A 19,788-nucleotide genomic window follows, 5' to 3' on the forward strand; every position below is an offset into this window, starting at 1 on the left:
TATATTTATCTCTTATTCTCAGATACTTTAATGCTTATATTAGTTATGTTGCCTATTTGGCTTATGCCACATTCATGATGATTTTCTTATTTAATGTTATTTGAGGTATTCCAGTTAATATTGCTTTCTTTTATTTATGTTATTGATTATTCCCAATCTGAAGACATTTTTATTCTAGTAGATTTAATTCCTTTTCCTTTTGGTCTTGGTTAAGAAATCAGTAACTCAGGAGTTATCTTAACTCAACATAATTGATGACTGTTATCTTTGCTAATTGAACTGAACTTCAATAATCCCAACCTTTTCTTAGGAAATAAATAGGATTCGAAGGTCAAACTAATTAGTCCCTTGACTTTTCTTTGCTTTAGCAAAGGTTAACTAAGTGGAATTAAGATTCAATTTTCATTATTATTGATAAGAATAACTAAGTCTGGACTTCCAATTTCTTGTACCTTGCCAAAGGGTTTTCTTTACAGTATTTATTTATTTTAATTGCCATTTAAATTATTTGCCATATTCATTCCTCATTCTCAAACCCCAATTTACAATCTCCATAACCAATAATAAGAACATACCTCCCTGCAATTCCTTGAGAAGACGACCCGAGTTTTAAATACTTCGGTTATCAATTTATTTAGGGGTTTGTTACTTGTGACAACCAAAACGTTTGCACGAAGGGATTTTTGTTGATTTAGAAACTATATCTACAACGCGACTTTATAAAATTCTATACTAGCAAAAATCCTAACGTCAAAATGGCGCCGTTGCCGGGGAATTGCAAACGTGTGCCTTATTATTGGTTATTGTAAATAGTTTTCAATATATATATATATATATATATATTTTTTTTTCTTTTTCTTGTTTATTTGTTTCTCCTTTTTCCCCCTTATTTCTGATAACTACTATGAATTCTCACCCCTCTCGCTTTGAGTTTGGTTCTAACTTTGTTGAAGGAAATAGAAACCACAGTAGGAATATACATCAAGGTCAGACCAATCAAGGATGGATGGAGCCAAGAGGATCTAATCAACCCTTTAGGCAACAACACCCTCCAAGATATCATGGACAACGACCATTCTACAATGCATACCCAGTTGAAAGATTTGGTGGACCGCCTAGTAGTTACCAATAAGTCCCACCCTGTGCCCAGAGACCATTCTCTCGACATAACTTCGAACCACCACACTCACAAGCTTCTTTTCACCATTCACTACCACAGGATCCTTATCCACCCCAACGCCAATCCAATTACTCCCAAGAACCACCACTCCCTTATGCACCATGTCCATATCCATCAAGCCAAGAATCACAGGTTCGCTTCAAGGAATCAGTAAACCAGTTCAATGCAACCCTTCATCAACTGGAGCAAGCAATAAATCAGTTATCTTCTAGACGTTCAGACACTCGACAGACTCCCATGGCTTCATGTGGAGAATTTAATGAAGAACACAGCACAAAGAAGACGCTAGAAGCTCCAGTGGACAGCATAGAGCATAACTTCGTACCGGAACAAATAGAGGAAGCTGTCATTGCAGAAGAAGAAAAGTTGGTTGAAGATTTAGGAGATGCTGAACCGCCACCTGAATCCAGAGTTGTGGAGAACTATGTCAAGGATGTTACAATTGATGTTAAAGAGGATGTTGCACAGCCTCCAATGCAGATATCTTATGAAGAACTGGATGGAGTAACCCAATACGCATGTTTTCTTGATGATGATAGTCACCATTCAAGTCCTCCTAGTAATGAACTTGCATTCGCAAGTGAACTTTTTGAGACAGAAGAATCTTTCCCAAGTGAATACGACGATGATGCACAGGTCGACTTTTTTCAACCTCCTAATTATGACTCAAGTGATGAGAAAGATATGGAAAACTTTGACCAAGACATGGCTGGAACGGAAAAAGTTTGCAAAGAAGTGGAGAAATTCACTGATGACCACAAGGGAGTAGAGCTTGTAGAACCACTGGAAACACTGACCCCAAGGCCACTACCACTCAACACAAACTTCAAAGCTCTTTGCAGGTTTAAGAGGAAAAGGGAAATGGCTCGTACTCAGATCTGGTACACAAGGTTCAATAAGGTTCCACACTTCAACTCGAAGCGCACGGATTGGTATCATGCTCAATTGAATGGATCACAGAGAACGTTTGGTCACCATGGTGAGAATCTACTTTTTAAACCATTCGGATGGAATCATGTAGATCAAGACGGAAGCGGATTTAAAAGCAAAGCTTGGGATCATGGATTCTATGCTGACATTCGTCACTCCGGGAGCCTGAGAATCTGTTTGAAGCTGCTCAGAAGCTTTACATGCCTAGTTTGGGACCCCAGAGGCTATTGGCATTCCAAGCATTGGTGGAGATTTTTGGATGAATTTAAACATAAGCCGCCATAACAGGATGTTCATCCAATGTCCAACTTGAGGACTTTAACTAAAAGTGCTGGGTGGGAGACAACCCACCATGGTATGATCGTTCTTTTTTCATTTTTATTTGTTTTCAAGTTTTATTTTATTCTTCATTGAACCTAGAATCATACATAGCAGTCACATTAAGCATTGCATTTTGCATTTTGCATAAAAAAATACACGCACGCGACGCGGTAGCGTCGTTGACGCGTCCGCGTCACCAGTGCGTTGGGTAGAAAAGAATTGAACAGAGAGTCACGCGAGAGAGTGGCTGGAGGCATGCCAGTGGCACATATCGTCCCACGCGACCGCGTCGCTGACGCGTCCGCGTGCCCTGATTTTCGACGTAAAAAGGGTGCACAACAAATTATTGTGCAAGAGTGGTGCTGGATTGATGCTGGATGCACAATCCCTATCACGCAACTGCGTCGCCGACGCGTCCGCGTCATTCCTTTCTGAAGCCCACTCACGCGATCGCATGCCCCACGCGATCGCATCACCCCAAATTTGGCAAAAATACAAATTCAAACAGAGAGTTGTGCGAGCGCGAGGCTGCCCTCGCGCTAGTAGCATAACCTGAGTCACGCGTCCGCGTGACCGACGCGGCCGCATGACCGACGCGACCGCGTCAACTGAATTAAAGCGCAATCACGCGAATGCGTGCTCCACGCGGCCGCGTCGCTTGCGCCACACAGCTCAATCCTAATTTGCCAAATATCTTATCTTTTCTTCCCCCAATCCTAATTTTTCCCTCCCTCCTCTCTTACTCACTTCTTTCCCTTCTCATTCTTCTTATCTTTCATTTTATTTATTTGCATATTTCATTCATTGCATTTTAATTTAGTACATATTTTTCTCTTCTTTTCTAATTTTTTTTTTATTTTTCCTTTGGTGTTGATTTTCTTATTTAACTGTTGCATCTTCTTTGGTATAATTTTTAGTGACTAGTTTTACAATGTTGGGTGATGCTATTTTTCTGTCAATGTCAATCTTTTATGATATCTGTATTCTTTTTGCATTGACATGAACTTACATTGTCTTTCATTACCCACTATCTTCCCCATTGTTGTACCTTTTGTACCACTGGCATGCCATGGCTTCTATTGTTTTCTCACGTACATGTTGAAGCTTCCATGTAAATGAGACCCTTATCATTTGGCATTAATGATGAGCGGATATTTTATACGCTTTTTCGGGGTAATTTCATGTAGATTTTAGCATGTTTTAATTAGTTTTTAGTAGAATATTATTAGTTTTTAGGCAAAAATCATATTTCTAAACTTTACTATGAGTTTGTGTGTTTTTCTGTGATTTCAGGTATTTTCTGGCTGAAATTGAGGGAGCTGAGCAAAAATCTGAGTTAGGCTGAAAAAGGACTGCTGATGCTGTTGGATCCTGACCTCCCTGCACTCGAAATGGATTTTCTGGAGCTACAGGAGTCCAATTGGCGCGCTCTCAACGGCGTTGGAAAGTAGACATCCAGGGCTTTCCAGCAATATATAATAGTCCATATTTTGCGCTTAGAAAGACGACGTAACTTGGCGTTGAACGCCAAGTACATGCTGCTGTCTGGAGTTAAACGCCAGAAACACGTCATGATCCGGAGTTGAACGCCCAAAACACGTCATAACTTGGAGTTCAACTCCAAGAAAAGCCTCAACTCGTGGATAGCTTTAGTCCCAGCCCCAGCACACACCAAGTGGGCCCCAGAAGTGGATTTCTGCACCAGTTATCTTAGTTTACTCATTTTCTGTAAACCTAGGCTACTAGTTTACTATTTAAACAACTTTTAGAGACTTATCTTGTACCTCATGACATTTTCAGATCTGAATTACATACTTTTTGACGGCATGAGTCTCTAAACTCCATTGTTGGGGGTGAGGAGCTCTGCAGCGTCTCAATGATTTAATACAATTCCTTTGTTTTCCATTCAAACACACTTGTTCTTATCTAAGATGTTTATTCGCGCTTAACTATGGAGAAGGTGATGATCCGTGACACTCATCACCTTCCTCAATCCATGAACGTGTGCCTGACAACCACCTCCGTTCTACATCAGATTGAATGAACATCTCTTAGATTCCTTAATCAGAATCTTCGTGGTATAAGCCGGATTGATGGCAGCATTCATGAGAATCCGGAAAGTCTAAACCTTGTCTGTGGTATTCCGAGTAGGATTCTGGGATTGAATGACTGTGACGAGCTTCAAACTCCTGAAGGCTGGGCGTTAGTGACAGACGCAAAAGAATCAATGGATTCTACTCCAACCTGATTGAGAACCGACAGATGATTAGCCGTGCTGTGACAGAGCATAGGAACGTTTTCACTGAGAGGATGGGAAGTAGCCATTGACAACGGTGACACCCTACATAGAGCTTGCCATGGAAGGGACAATGCGTGTGGGAAGAGGACTTCAAGGAAAAGTAGAAATTCAAAGGACAAAGCATCTCCAAAACTCCAACATATTTCTCATTACTGCATACTAAGTAACGATTTGATTCTCTCTTATTTTTCTTACAATTTTAAATACTTTGACTTCTTAAAATTAAATCCAAATAACCTTATTGGCCTCCTGACTAAGATTAATAAAATAAACATTGATTGCTTCAAACCAATAATCTCCGTGGGATCGACCCTTACTCACGTAAGGTATTACTTGGACGACCCAGTGCACTTGCTGGTTAGTTGTGCGAATTACAAATTCGTGCACCAAGTTTTTGGCGCCGTTGCCGGGGATTGTTGAGTTTGAACAATTGAAGGCTTATTTTATTTCTTAGATTAGGAATAATTTATTTTTGTTGTTATAGAGTCATCAAATTTTGATAGGATAGTTTCTTTTCAAAGATTTCTTTTCAAAAAATTTATTTTTCTTAATTAATTGTTAATTTTTCGTGAGTCTAGTGTCTTGTTCTAAGTTTGGTGTCAATTGCATCTTTTATAATTTTTTCTAAAATTTTCGACTTGTGTTCTTTGTTCTTCATTGATCTTCAAGTTGTTCTTGTGTATTTTTCTTGATTGATCTTTAATTTTTCTTATTCTGTGTCTTTTCTTGTTTTTCTTATACTAATCCAAAGCATTAATCTTTCAAAAAGAATATACCCATTCAGAACAATTGTTACCTTTTCTGCCCATTTGGGTAGAATATTGGTTTATATTCTTGACGAGTGGGCACCAGTTCTTTTGAAAATCTTTTTCAAAAATAAATTTTCTTGATTTAATCTTGTGCCAAACTTTAAGTTTGGTGTTTTCTTGTTAATTTTGATATAATTTTCGAAAATTCATTTTGGTTTTCTAAAAATTTTAAGTTTGGTGTTCTTTCTTTTGTTCTTGGTGTTCTTGTAAATCTTCAAGGTGTTCTTGAGTCTTTCTTGTGTTTTGATCTTAAAATTTTTAAGTTTGGTGTTCCTTAGTGTTTTCCCTCCAAAAATTTTCGAAAATAAGGAGCATTAGATCTAAAAATTTTAAGTCTTGTGTCTTTTATGTGTTTTTCTCTTTCATCATAAAATTCAAAAAAAAAAATTTTTTAGATCTTTCCTAACTAATTTTAAATCTACTTTTTCGAAATTTTTATTTCAATTTCAAAATTTTTCAAAAAAAAAAATTTCACAAAATATTTTCAAATTTTTTTTTATATTCCATTTTTATTTATTCCACTCTTATAAAATAAATAATATCAACATACATATCATCTCTTTTATTCCATTATGGAATTAAGTGGGAATGATCAGTCCAGGAGGACTTTGGGGTCATATGCTAACCCCACTACTGCTTCATATGGGAGTAGTATCTGTATACCCTCCATTGGAGTTAGTAGCTTTGAGTTGAATCCTCAGCTCATTATCATGGTGCAGCAAAACTGCCAGTATTCTGGTCTTCCACAAGAAGAACCTACAGAGTTTTTGGCACAATTTTTGCAAATTGCTGACACAGTACATGATAAAGAAGTAGATCAGGATGTCTACAGATTATTACTGTTTTCATTTGCTGTAAAAGATCAAGCTAAGAGGTGGTTAAATAACCAGCCTAAGAACAGCATAAAAACATGGAAACAGCTGTCAAAAAAATTCCTGAATCACTATTTCCCTCCAAAACGGATGACACAGCTAAGGCTAAGCATCCAAGGCTTCAAACAAGGAGATAATGAATCCCTTTATGATGCCTGGGAGAGATACAGAGAGATGCTAAGAAAATGCCCCTCTGAAATGTTTTCAGAGTGGGTGCAATTAGACATCTTCTACTATGGGCTTACAGAAAAAGCTCAGATTTCTCTAGACCACTCAGCTGGTGGATCTATACATATGAGAAAAACAATTGAAGAAGCTCAAGAGCTCATTGATACAGTTGCCAGAAATCAGCATCTGTACCTAAGCAGTGAATCTTCCATGAAAGAAGAAGCTAAAACAGTAACTGCTGAACTCAGTCCTGTAGATCAGGCTAATGAATTCAATCAGCAATTAGACTTTCTAACTCAGCAGCTAGCCGAATTCAAGGAAATACTACAGGAAACAAGAATGGCTAACAGGAATATGGAAGTACAGTTAAGGCAAACAGAAAAGCAACTGTCAAAACAAATAGCAGAAGAATGCCATGCAGTTCAACTAAGAAGTGGGAAAACATTAAATACCTCACTTCAAAGCAGCAAGAAGCCAAGAAATGAACAAATGGCTACTCAAAATCCCTCTGAGGACAATCAGAGCCCAGAGAGGAATAATGCTGGCGCTGAACGCCCAGCCTATGCTCATTTCTGGCGTTCAACGCCAGAAACAAGCATGAATCCGGCGTTGAACGCCCAAAGGGAACATGGTTCTGGCGTTCAAAAATGGGGAGATGGCGTCTAACGCCACTCCAGCTCCCACCCCTGGCATTCAAATGCCAGTGGGGGATCAGTCACATACAAGTACTGATGACAACCCTTCTAAAAAGGCTTCCCAACCCACTTCTGTAGGTAATAAACCTGCAGCAACTAAGGTTGATGAATACAAAGCCAAAATGCCTTATCCTCAAAAACTCCGCCAAGCGGAACAGGATAAGCAATTTGCCCGCTTTGCAGACTATCTCAGGACTCTTGAAATAAAGATTCCGTTTGCAGAAGCACTTGAGCAAATACCCTCTTATGCTAAGTTCATGAAAGAAATCTTAATTTATAAGAAGGATTGGAGGGAAACTGAAAAAGTTTACCTCACTGAAGAATGCAGTGCAGTCATTCTGAAAAGCTTACCTGAGAAGCTTAAAGATCCTGGGAGCTTTATAATACCATGCACATTAGAGGGTACTTGTACCAAGCAAGCTTTATGTGATCTTGGGGCAAGTATCAACCTAATACCTGCATCTACTATCAGAAAGCTTGGTTTAACTGAAGAAATCAAACCAACCAGGATATGTCTTCAACTTGGTGATGGCTCCATTAAATACCCAGCAGGAGTGATTGAAGACATGATTGTCAAGGTTGGGCCATTCGCCTTTCCTACTGACTTTGTGGTGCTGGAAGTGGAGGAGCACAAGAGTGCAACTCTCATTCTAGGAAGACCTTTCCTAGCAACTGGCCGAACCCTCATTGACGTCCAAAAAGGGGAAGTAACCTTGAGAGTCAATGAGGAGGAGTTTAAGTTGAATGTTGTCAAAGCCATGCAACATCCAGACACCCCAAATGACTGCATGAGTGTTGATATTATTGACTCTCTGGTAAGAGAGGTCAATATGGCTGAGAGTCTCGAATCAGAGCTAGAGGACATCTTTAAAGATGTTCAGCCTGATTTGGAGGAATCAGAGAAGATAATAGAACCTCTGAAAATCCCTCAAGAAGAGGAGAAACCTCCAAAATCCGAACTCAAACAATTACCACCATCCCTGAAATATGCATTTCTGGGAGAAGGTGATACCTTTCCTGTAATTATAAGTTCTACCCTAGAACCACAGGAAGAGGAAGCACTAATTCAAGTGCTAAGGACACACAAGACAGCTCTTGGGTGGTCCATCAGTGATCTTAAGGGCATTAGCCCAGCCAGATGTATGCACAAGATCTTACTGGAGGATGACGCCAAGCCAGTGGTTCAACCACAAAGGCGGCTGAATCCAGCTATGAAAGAAGTGGTGCAGAAAGAGGTCACTAAATTACTAGAGACTGGGATTATTTATCCTATTTCTGACAGCCCTTGGGTGAGCCCTGTCCAAGTTGTCCCTAAGAAAGGTGGCATGACAGTGGTTCATAATGAAAAAAATGAACTGGTTCCTACAAGAACAGTTACAGGGTAGCGTATGTGCATCGATTATAGAAGGCTCAATACAGCCACCAGAAAGGATCATTTTCCTTTACCATTCATAGACCAGATGCTAGAAAGACTAGCAGGTCATGAATACTACTGCTTCCTGGATGGATATTCAGGTTATAATCAAATTGCAGTAGATCCCCAAGATCAGGAGAAAACAGCATTCACATGCCCATCTAGAGTATTTGCATACAGAAGGATGCCATTTGGCCTGTGCAATGCACCTGCAACCTTTCAGAGGTGCATGCTCTCAATTTTCTCTGATATGGTGGAAAAATTCCTGGAAGTCTTCATGGATGACTTTTCAGTATTTGGAGACTCATTCAGCTCCTGCCTTAACCATTTAGCACTTGTTCTGAAAAGATGCCAAGAGACTAACCTGGTTTTAAACTGGGAAAAATGTCACTTTATGGTGACTGAAGGAATTGTCCTTGGGCACAAAATTTCGAACAAGGGAATAGAGGTGGATCAAGCTAAGGTAGAAGTAATTGAAAAATTACCACCACCTGCTAATGTTAAGGCAATCAGAAGCTTTCTGGGGCATGCAGGATTCTATAGGAGGTTTATAAAGGATTTTTCAAAAATCGCCAAACCTCTGAGCAACCTGCTAGCTGCTGACACGCCATTTATCTTTGATAAAGAGTGTCTTCAGGCATTTGAGACTCTGAAAGCTAAATTGGTTACAACACCAATCATCTCTGCACCAGACTGGACATTACCATTTGAATTGATGTGTGATGCCAGTGACCATGCCATTGGTGCAGTGTTGGGACAAAGGCATGACAAGCTTCTGCACGTCATTTACTATGCTAGCCGTGTTCTAAATGATGCACAGAAGAATTACACAACCACAGAAAAAGAGCTACTTGCAGTGGTTTACGCCATTGACAAATTCAGATCCTATTTAGTAGGATCAAAAGTGATTGTGTACACTGACCATGCTGCTCTTAAATATCTACTCACAAAGCAGGATTCAAAACCCAGACTCATCAGATGGGTGTTGCTTCTGCAAGAGTTTGATGTAGAAATAAGAGACAGAAAAGGGACAGAGAATCAAGTAGCAGATCACTTGTCCCGAATAGAACCAGTAGAAGGGGCGTCCCTCCCTCTCACTGAGATCTCTGAAACTTTTCCGGATGAGCAACTCTTTGCCATCCAGGAAGTGCCATGGTTTGCAGACATTGCAAACTACAAGGCAGTGAGATTCATACCCAAAGAGTACAGTAGGGTGCAATCAAAGAAATTAATCACAGATGCAAAGTACTATCTTTGGGATGAACCATATCTCTTCAAGAGATGTGCAGACGGAGTAATCTGTAGATGTGTGCCTAAGGAAGAAGCGCAAAAGATTTTATGGCACTGCCATGGATCACAGTATGGAGGACATTTTGGAAGTGAGCGAACAGCCACAAGAGTCCTCCAAAGTGGCTTCTACTGGCCTACTCTCTATAAAGATTCCCGAGCATTTGTGCTTAATTGTGACAGTTGCCAAAGATCAGGCAACCTACCTCATAGTTATGCCATGCCTCAACAAGGAATCTTGGAGATTGAGTTGTTTGATGTATGGGGAATTGACTTCATGGGACCTTTGCCACCATCATACTCAAACATTTATATTCTGGTGGCAGTGGATTATGTATCCAAATGGGTGGAGGCTATTGCAACACCCACTAATGACACTAAAACAGTGTTAAAATTCCTCCAGAAACATATTTTCAGCAGATTTGGTATCCCTAGAGTATTAATCAGTGATGGGGGCACTCATTTCTGCAATAAGCAGCTTTACTCTGCTCTGGTACGTTATGGAGTTAGCCACAGGGTAGCTACTCCATATCACCCACAAACCAATGGGCAAGCTGAAGTCTCAAATAGAGAACTTAAAAGAATCCTGGAACGGACTGTAATTAACCGTAGAAGGGATTGGGCAAGAAGCTTGGATGATGCTCTGTGGGCATACAGAACAGCATTCAAGACCCCCATAGGGACCTCTTCATACCAGCTTGTGTATGGAAAGGCATGTCACTTGCCAGTGGAACTGGAACACAAGGCCTACTGGGCAACCAGATTCCTGAACCTTGATGCCAAGTTAGCTGGAGAAAAACGATTGCTCCAGTTAAATGAGCTAGAGGAATTTAGACTCAATGCTTTCGAGAATGCAAAAATTTACAAGGAGAAAGCAAAAGGATGGCATGATAAGAAATTGTCATCCAGAGTCTTTGAGCCAGGGCAGAAAGTTCTGCTATTTAATTCAAGGCTCAAATTATTCCCCGGAAATTAAAATCCCGGTGGAGAGGTCCATATGTAATTACAAGTGTATCACCATATGGATACATAGAACTTCAGGATAATGACTCTAACAAAAAGTTCATTGTTAATGGACAAAGAGTTAAACATTATCTTGAAGGTAATTTCTAGCAAGAATGCTCAAGACTGAAACTTAATTGAAGATCAGTAATAGTCCAGCTAATGACATTAAAGAAGCGCTTGCTGGGAGGCAACCCAGCCAATCACAAAATTTAATTTTATTCGTTTTTCTAATTAATTAAAGTTTTACAGGTAGATGCTAAAGTATTTTCAAAAGGTGAAATAACAATTGGTTGAAGTCACAAAGTTACAGGGAAATTTGGAAGTTCACTGGCGTGAAAAAGCCAGTAAGAAACAATTTGGGCGTTAAACGCCCAAAAGAAGCACCCACTGGGCGTTTAACGCCAGTAAGGGTAGCCATCTGGGCGTTAAACGCCAGAAAGGAGCATCTTCTGAGCGTTAAACGCCAGAAAGAAGCACCTTCTGGGCGTTTAACGCCAGACTGCTAGCATCCTGGGCGTTCAGAAAAACGCCCAGTGACAAAGGACTTCCTGGCATTCAACGCCAGAAAGAAGCATCAGCTGGGCGTTGAACGCCCAGGAGAAGCAACAATTGGGCGTTAAACGCCCAAAACATGCATCGTTTGGGCGTTTAACGCCAGGATAGTGGGAGGAGGTAAAAAAAATTCGTTTTTAATCTTAATTTTTCTAAATTTTTATGTTTCAATTCATGATTTCTTACATAAACATGTCTCAATTTGTCATCCCTCATTTCAAATTAGTTTTCTAAAAACCCTGATTTCTAAAATTCCATGTTTCAAAAATTTTAAATATATCTTAACCCAAAAAAACAAATGGTTTTCCAATCCAATCCAACTCTTTTAAGTTTGTTTTCAAAACTCAATTATTTTTTAAAATCTTTTTCAAAATTAAAAATTCAGATCTATCTTTTAATTATTAGTTAAATCTTTTTTAAAAAAACTATATCTTTTTCTTATCATATCTATCTTTTACAAATCATATCTTATATCTTATCTTTTCCTATTTTCGAAAATTACCCACCCCCTCCCTATATTTTGAATTCGGCGCCCCCCTCCTCTTCACCATCAAACACTTGCTCTCCTCCTATCCCTCTTCTTTCTTCTCTTTTGCTTGAGGACAAGCAAAGCTTTAAGTTTGGTGTGTTTTATCCGTGATCACAAAAACATACCCACTAAAGATCATGGCTCCTAAAGGAAAACAACCCAACCCAAGAGGCAAGAAAGAGAACACTCCAAAGCCACTTTGGAATCAAGGGAAGTTCTTAACTAAAGAACATTCAGACCATTACTACAAGATAATGAGTCACAGATCAGTGATCCCGGAAGTCAGATTTGATCTGAAAGAAGATGAATATCCGGAGATCCAAGAGCAAATTCGAAACAGGAATTGGGAAATTCTGGCCAATCCTGAAACGAAAGTGGGAAGGAACATGGTTCAGGAGTTCTATGCTAATCTATGGCAGACAGACAGGCAAAGAATAATTAGAGCTGCTCTCTTTGACCATCGGACCTTAGTCAGAGGAAAGATCATTCATACCAATTCTGACAAGATCAGGGAGATATTTAAGCTTCCCCAACTGAAAGATGATCCAGACTCCTTTAATAGGAGAATGATGAGGGTCAATAAAGGGCTAGACAAGGTTCTGGAGGATATATGCATCCCTGGAGCCAAGTGGACCACCAGCATGACTGGCATCCCAGTTCAACTCAAAAGGGAAGATCTAAAACCAGTAGCCAGAGGTTCGCTAGATTTCATAGGGCGTTTGGAGCGCGAAATTGTGAACAATACTTTTTCACAACTCTCATAATCCCCGGTCATGAACCCCAAAAACTTGGTGGCTCAATACCATGGCATTACACAACTTCGCACAACTAACCAGCAAGTGCACTGGGTCATCCAAGTAATAAACCTTACGCGAGTAAGGGTCGATCCCACGGAGATTGTTAGTATTGAAGCAAGCTATGGTCATCTTGTAAATCTTAGTCAGGCAAACTCAAATGTATATGGTGATGAACGAAAATAACACAAAGGTAAAGATAGAGATACTTATGTAATTCATTGGTAGGAACTTCAGATAAGCGCATGAAGATGCCTTCCCTTCCGTCTCTCTGCTTTCCTACTGCCTTCATCCAATCCTTCTTACTCCTTTCCATGGCAAGCTTAAGCAAGGGTTTCACCGTTGTCAGTGGCTACCTCCCATCCTCTCAGTGAAAGCGATTGCATATGCTCTGTCACAGCATAGCGGAATTCATCTGTCGGTTCTCAATCAGGCCGGAATAGAATCCAGTGATTCTTTTGCATCTGTCACTAACGCCCCGCCTTCAGGAGTTTGAAGCACGTCACAGTCATTCAATCATTGAATCCTACTTAGAATACCACAGACAAGGTTAGACCTTCCAGATTCTCTTGAATGCTGCCATCAGTTCTCGCCTATACCACGAAGATTCCGGTTAAAGAACCCAAGAGATATTCACTGGAGCCTTGGTTGCTTGTAGAACAAGAGTGGTTGTCAGTCACCTTGTTCATGGGTGAGAATGATGATGAGTGTCACGGATCATCACATTCATCAAGTTGAAGAACAAGTGATATCTTAGAACAAGAACAAGCGGAATTGAATGGAAGAACAATAGTAATTGCATTAATACTCGAGGTACAGCAGAGCTCCACACCTTAATCTATGGTGTGTAGAAACTCCACCGTTGAAAATACATAAGCATAAGGTCTAGGCATGGCCGAATGGCCAGCCTCCCAATGATCTAAGATAGCATAAAAATGAAGATGGCTACCAAAGTCTCTATCATGATCTAAGAACTAGATGTCCAAAGATGAAAATACAAATGTAAAAGGTCCTACTTATAGAAAACTAGTAGCCTAAGGTTTACAGAAATGAGTAAATGACATAAAAATCCACTTCCGGGCCCACTTGGTGTGTGCTTGGGCTGAGCAATGAAGCATTTTTCGTGCAGAGACTCTTCTTGGAGTTAAACGCCAGCTTTAGTGCCAGTTTGGGCGTTTAACTCCCATTTGGGTGCCAGTTCCAGCGTTTAACGCTGGGATTTCTGAGGGTGACTTTGAACGCCGGTTTGGGCCATCAAATCTTGGGCAAAGTATGGACTATCATATATTTCTTGAAAGCCCAGGATGTCTACTTTCCAACGCCGTTGAGAGCGCGCCAATTGGGCTTCTATAGCTCCAGAAAATCCACTTCGAGTGCAGGGAGGTCAGAATCCAACAGCATCTGCAGTCCTTTTTAGTCTCTGAATCAGATTTTTGCTCAGGTCCCTCAATTTCAGCCAGAAAATACCTGAAATCACAGAAAAACACACAAACTCATAGTAAAGTCCAGAAAAGTGAATTTTAACTAAAAACTAATAAAAATATACTAGAAACTAACTAGATCATACTAAAAACATACTAAAAACAATGCCAAAAAGTATACAAATTATCCGCTCATCACAACACCAAACTTAAATTGTTGCTTGTCCCCAAGCAACTGAAAATCAAACAAGATAAAAAGAAGAGAATATGCAATGAATTCCAAAAACATCTGTGAAGATCAGTATTAATTAGATGAGCGGGGCTTTTAACTTTTTGCCTCTAAATAGTTTTGGCATCTCACTCTATCCTTTGAAATTCAGAATGGTTGGCTTCTTTAGGAACTCAGAGTACAGATAGTGTTAATGATTCTTCTAGTAAAGTATGATGATTCTTGAACAAAGCTACTTACTGAGTCTTGGCTGTGGCCCAAAGCACTCTGTCTTCCAGTATTACCACCGGATACATACATGCCACAGACACATAATTGGGTGAACCTTTTCAGATTGTGACTCAGCTTTGCTAAAGTCCCCAATTAGAGGTGTCCAGGGTTCTTAAGCACACTCTTATTTGCCTTGGATCACAACTCTTTATTCTCTATTTTTTTCGTTTTTTTTTTCGGGTTTTTTTTTTAATAGAAATGCCTTTTTTCTTGCTTCAAGAATCATTTTTATGATTTTTTAGATCCTCAGTAACATGTCTCCTTTTTCATCATTCTTTCAAGAGCCAACATTCATGAACCACAAATTCAAGATACATATGCACTGTTTAAGCATACACTCAGAGAACAAAAATATTGCCACCACATCAAAATAATTAAACTGTTATAAAATTCAAAATTCATGCAATTCTTTTTCTTTTTCAATTAAGCACATTTTTATTCAAGAAAGGTGATGGATTCATAGGACATTCATAACTTTAAGGCATAAACACTAAGACACTAATGATCACAAGACACAAACATGGATAAACATAAGCATAAAATTCGAAAAACAGAAGAATAAAGAACAAGGAAATCAAAGAACGGGTCCACCTTAGTGATGGCAACTCTTTCTTGCTCTTGAAGATCCTATGGAGTGCTTGAGCTCCTCAATGTCTCTTCCTTGTCTTTGTTGCTCCTCCTTCATGATTCTTTGATCTTCTCTAATCTCATGAAGGATGATGGAGTGTTCTTGATGCTCCACCCTTAGTTGTCCCATGTTGGAACTCAACTCTCCTATGGAGGTGTTTAATTGCTCCCAATAGTTTTGTGGAGGAAAGTGCATCCCTTGAGGAATCTCAGGGATCTCATGATGAGTGGGATCTCTTGTGTGCTCCATCCTCTTCTTAGTGATGGGCTTGTCCTCATCAATGGGAGTGCCTCCCTCTATGTCAACTCCCACTGAATAACAGAGGTGACAAATGAGATGAGGAAAGGCTAACCTTGCCAAGGTAGAGGACTTGTCCGCCACCTTATAGAGTTCTTGGGCTATAACCTCATGAACCTCTATTTCTTCTCCAATCATGATGCTATGGATCATGATAGCCCGGTCTATGGTAACTTCGGACCGGTTGCTAGTGGGAATGATTGAGCGTTGTATGAACTCTAACCATCCTCTAGCCACGGGCTTGAGGTCATGCCTTCTTAATTGAACCGGCTTTCCTCTTGAATTTGAATGGTGATTGGTGAAGAAGAGAGAGAGTGGTAGGGTAGGTGGAGATCCTGTGGGGCCCACAGATCCTGAGGTGTCAAGGAAAAGCCATCCCTGCACCAAATGGCATGCAAAATCACGTTTTGTGCCATTTCTGGCGTTAAACGCCGGGCTGGTGCCCATTTCTGGCGTTTAACGCCAGCATCTTGCCCCTTTCTGGCGTTTAACGCCAGTCTGGTGCCCCTTTCTGGCGTTAAACGCCCAGAATGGTGCCAGACTGGGCGTTAAACGCCCACCAGCTAACCTCACTGGCGTTTAAACGCCAGTGGGTGCGTCCTCCAGGGTGTGCTATTTTTCTTCCTGTTTTTCATTCTGTTTTTGCTTTTTTCATTGTTTTTGTGACTTCTTATGATCATCAACCTACAAAAGACATAAAATAACAAAAGAAAATAGTTAATTATAAAACATTGGGTTGCCTCCCAACAAGCACTTCTTTAATGTCATTAGCTTGACAGAGGACTCTCATGGAGCCTCAGAAATGCTCAGAACCGTGTTGGGACCTCCCAACACCAAACTTAGAGTTTGAATGTGGGGGTTCAACACCAAACTTAGAGTTTGGTTGTGGCCTCCCAACACCAAACTTAGAGTTTGACTGTGGGGGCTCTGTTTGGCTCTGTTTTGAGAGAAGCTCTTCATGCTTCCTCTCCATGATGACAGAGGGATATCCTTGGGCCTTAAACACCAAGGAATCTTCATTCACTTGAATGATCAACTCTCCTCTATCAACATCAATCACAGCCTTTGCTGTGGCTAGGAAGGGTCTGCCAAGGATGATGGATTCATCCATGCACTTCCCAGTCTCTAGGACTATGAAATCAGTAGGGATGTAATGGTCTTCAACCCTTACCAGAACATCCTCTACAAGTCCATAGGCTTGTTTTCTTGAGTTGTCTGCCATCTCTAGTGAGATTTTTGTAGCTTGCACCTCAAAGATCCCTAATTTCTCCATTACAGAGAGGGGCATGAGGTTTACACTTGACCCTAAGTCACACAAGGCCTTCTTGAAGGTCATGGTGCCTATGGTACAAGGTATAGAAAACTTCCCAGGATCCTGCCTCTTTTGATGCAGTTTCTGCCTAGACAAGTCATCCAGTTCTTTAGTGAGCAAAGGGGGTTCATCCTCCCAAGTCTCATTTCCAAATAACTTGTCATTCAGCTTCATGATTGCTCCAAGGTATTTAGCAACTTGCTCTTCAGTGACATACTCATCCTCTTCAGAGGAAGAATACTCATCAGAGCTCATGAATGGCAGAAGTAAGTCCAATGGAATCTCTATGGTCTCAGTTTGAGCCTCAGATTCCCAAGGTTCCTCATTGGGGAACTCATTGGGGGCCAGTGGACGTCCAGTGAGGTCTTCCTCAGTGGCGTTCACTGCCTCTTCTTCCTCCCAGGATTCGGCCAAGTTGATGGCTTTGCACTCTCCTTTTGGATTTTCTTCTGTATTGCTTGGGAGAGTACTAGGAGGGAGTTCAGTAATTTTCTTGCTCAGCTGTCCCACTTGTCCTTCCAAATTCCTAATGGAGGACCTAGTTTCAGTCATGAAACTTTGAGTGGTTTTGATTAGATCAGAGACCATAGTTGCTAAGTCAGAGGTATTCTGCTTAGAACTCTCTGTCTGTTGCTGAGAAGATGATGGAAAAGGCTTGCTATTGCTAAACCTGTTTCTTCCACCATTATTGTTATTGAAACCTTGTTGAGGTCTCTGTTGATCCTTCCATGAAAGGTTTGGATGATTCCTCCATGAAGGATTATAGGTGTTTCCATAGGGTTCTCCCATGTAATTCACCTCTTCCATTAAAGGGTTCTCAGGATCATAAGCTTCTTCCTCAGATGAAGCTTCCTTAGTACTGCTTGGTGCATTTTGCATTCCAGACAGACTTTGAGAAATCAAATTGACTTGTTGAGTCAATATTTTGTTCTGAGCCAATATGGCATTCAGAGTATCAATTTCAAGAACTCCTTTCTTCTGACTAGTCCCATTGTTCACAGGATTTCTTTCAGAAGTGTACATGAATTGGTTATTTGCAACCATTTCAATCAGTTCTTGAGCTTCAGTAGGCGTCTTCTTCAGATGAAGAGATCCTCCAGAAGAGCTATCCAAAGACATCTTGGACAATTCAGAGAGACCATCATAGAAAATACCTATGATGCTCCATTCAGAAAGCATATCAGTGGGACACTTTCTGATCAATTGTTTGTATCTTTCCCAAGCTTCATAGAGGGATTCTCCTTCCTTCTGTCTGAAGGTTTGGACTTCCACTCTAAGCTTACTCAATTTTTGAGGTGGAAAGAACTTTGCCAAGAAGGCATTGACTAGCTTTTCCCAAGAGTCCAGGCTTTCTTTAGGTTGAGAATCCAACCATGTTCTAGCTCTGTCTCTTACAGCAAAAGGGAATAGCATTAGTCTGTAGACCTCAGGGTCAACCCCATTAGTCTTGACAGTGTCACAGATTTGCAAGAACTCAGCTAAAAACTGATGAGGATCTTCCAATGGAAGTCCATAGAACTTGCAATTCTGTTGCATTAGAGAAACTAATTGAGGCTTAAGCTCAAAGTTGTTTGCTCCAATGGCAGGGATAGAGATGCTTCTCCCATAGAAGTCGGGAGTAGGTGCAGTGAAGTCACCCAGCACCTTCCTTGCATTGTTGGCATTGTTGTTGTTTTCGGCTGCCATTTGTTCTTCTTCTTTGAAGAATTCGTTCAGGTGCTCTAAAGAGAGTTGTGCTTTGGCTTCTCTTAGCTTTCTCTTCAAGGTCCTTTCAGGTTCAGGATCAGCCTCAACAATAATGCCTTTGTCTTTGCTCCTGCTCATAAGAAAGAGAAGAGAACAAGAAAATGTGGAATCCTCTATGTCACAGTATAGAGATTCCTTTAGGTGTCAGAGGAAAAGAAGAGTAGAAGACAGAAGTGGAAAATTTGAACTTAACAAAGGAGATGGAGTTCGAATTTTGCATTAAGGGATAGTGTTAGTCCATAAATAGAAGGATGTGAGAAGGAGGGAAGTGATTTTCGAAAATTAAGTAGGAAATTTGAAAACATTTTTGGAAAAACATTACTTAATTTTCAAAAATGAAAATGGAAAAGAAATCAAGTGATTTTTGAAAAAGATTTTGAAATTAGAAATCAAAAAGATTTGATTGAAAACTATTTTGAAAAAGATATGGTTAAGAAGATATGTTTAGTTTTAAAAAGATGTGATTGGGAAGATATGATTTGAAAAACATTTTAAAAAGATTTGATTTGAAAATTAAAAACTTGACTAACAAGAAAAGATATGATTCAAACATTAAACCTTTCTCAACAGAAAAGGTAACATACTTGAAATGTTGAATCAAATCATTGATTGATAGTAAGTATCTTTAAAAATGGAAAAGAATTGAATTTGAAAAAGATTTGATTGAAAAATTGAATTGAAAAAGATTTGATTTTGAAAAGATTTTGAAAACTTGAAAAAAATTTGATTTGAAAACAAAATCTTCCCTTCTAGCCATCCTGGCGTTAAACGCCCAGAATGGTGCACATTCTGGCGTTTAACGCCCAAAATGCTACCCTTTTGGGCGTTAAACGCCCAACCAGGTACCCTGGCTGGCGTTTAAACGCCAGTCTGTCCTTCTTCACTGGGTGTTTTGAACGCCCAGCTTTTTCTGTGCAATTCCTCTGCTGTATGTTCTGAATCTTCAATTCTCTGTATTATTGACTTGAAAAGACACAAATTAAAAATATTTTTGGATTTTTAATAATAAGGAAAAACCAAAATGCAACAA

General features: G+C 40.0%; 1 non-coding gene across 1 annotated transcript; it reads left to right on the forward strand.

The window, feature by feature from the left end:
* The first annotated feature begins 18,185 nt into the window (after positions 1-18,185).
* LOC112704292 (small nucleolar RNA R71) lies at positions 18,186-18,293 on the forward strand. Its single transcript, XR_003154925.1, has one exon. It is a non-coding gene; the product is annotated as a small nucleolar RNA R71 (small nucleolar RNA).
* Positions 18,294-19,788: the final 1,495 nt, after the last annotated feature.

The sequence above is a fragment of the Arachis hypogaea genome, chromosome 7 (genome assembly GCF_003086295.3).
Source record: "Arachis hypogaea cultivar Tifrunner chromosome 7, arahy.Tifrunner.gnm2.J5K5, whole genome shotgun sequence".
NCBI classification, from domain to species: Eukaryota; Viridiplantae; Streptophyta; class Magnoliopsida; order Fabales; family Fabaceae; genus Arachis; species Arachis hypogaea.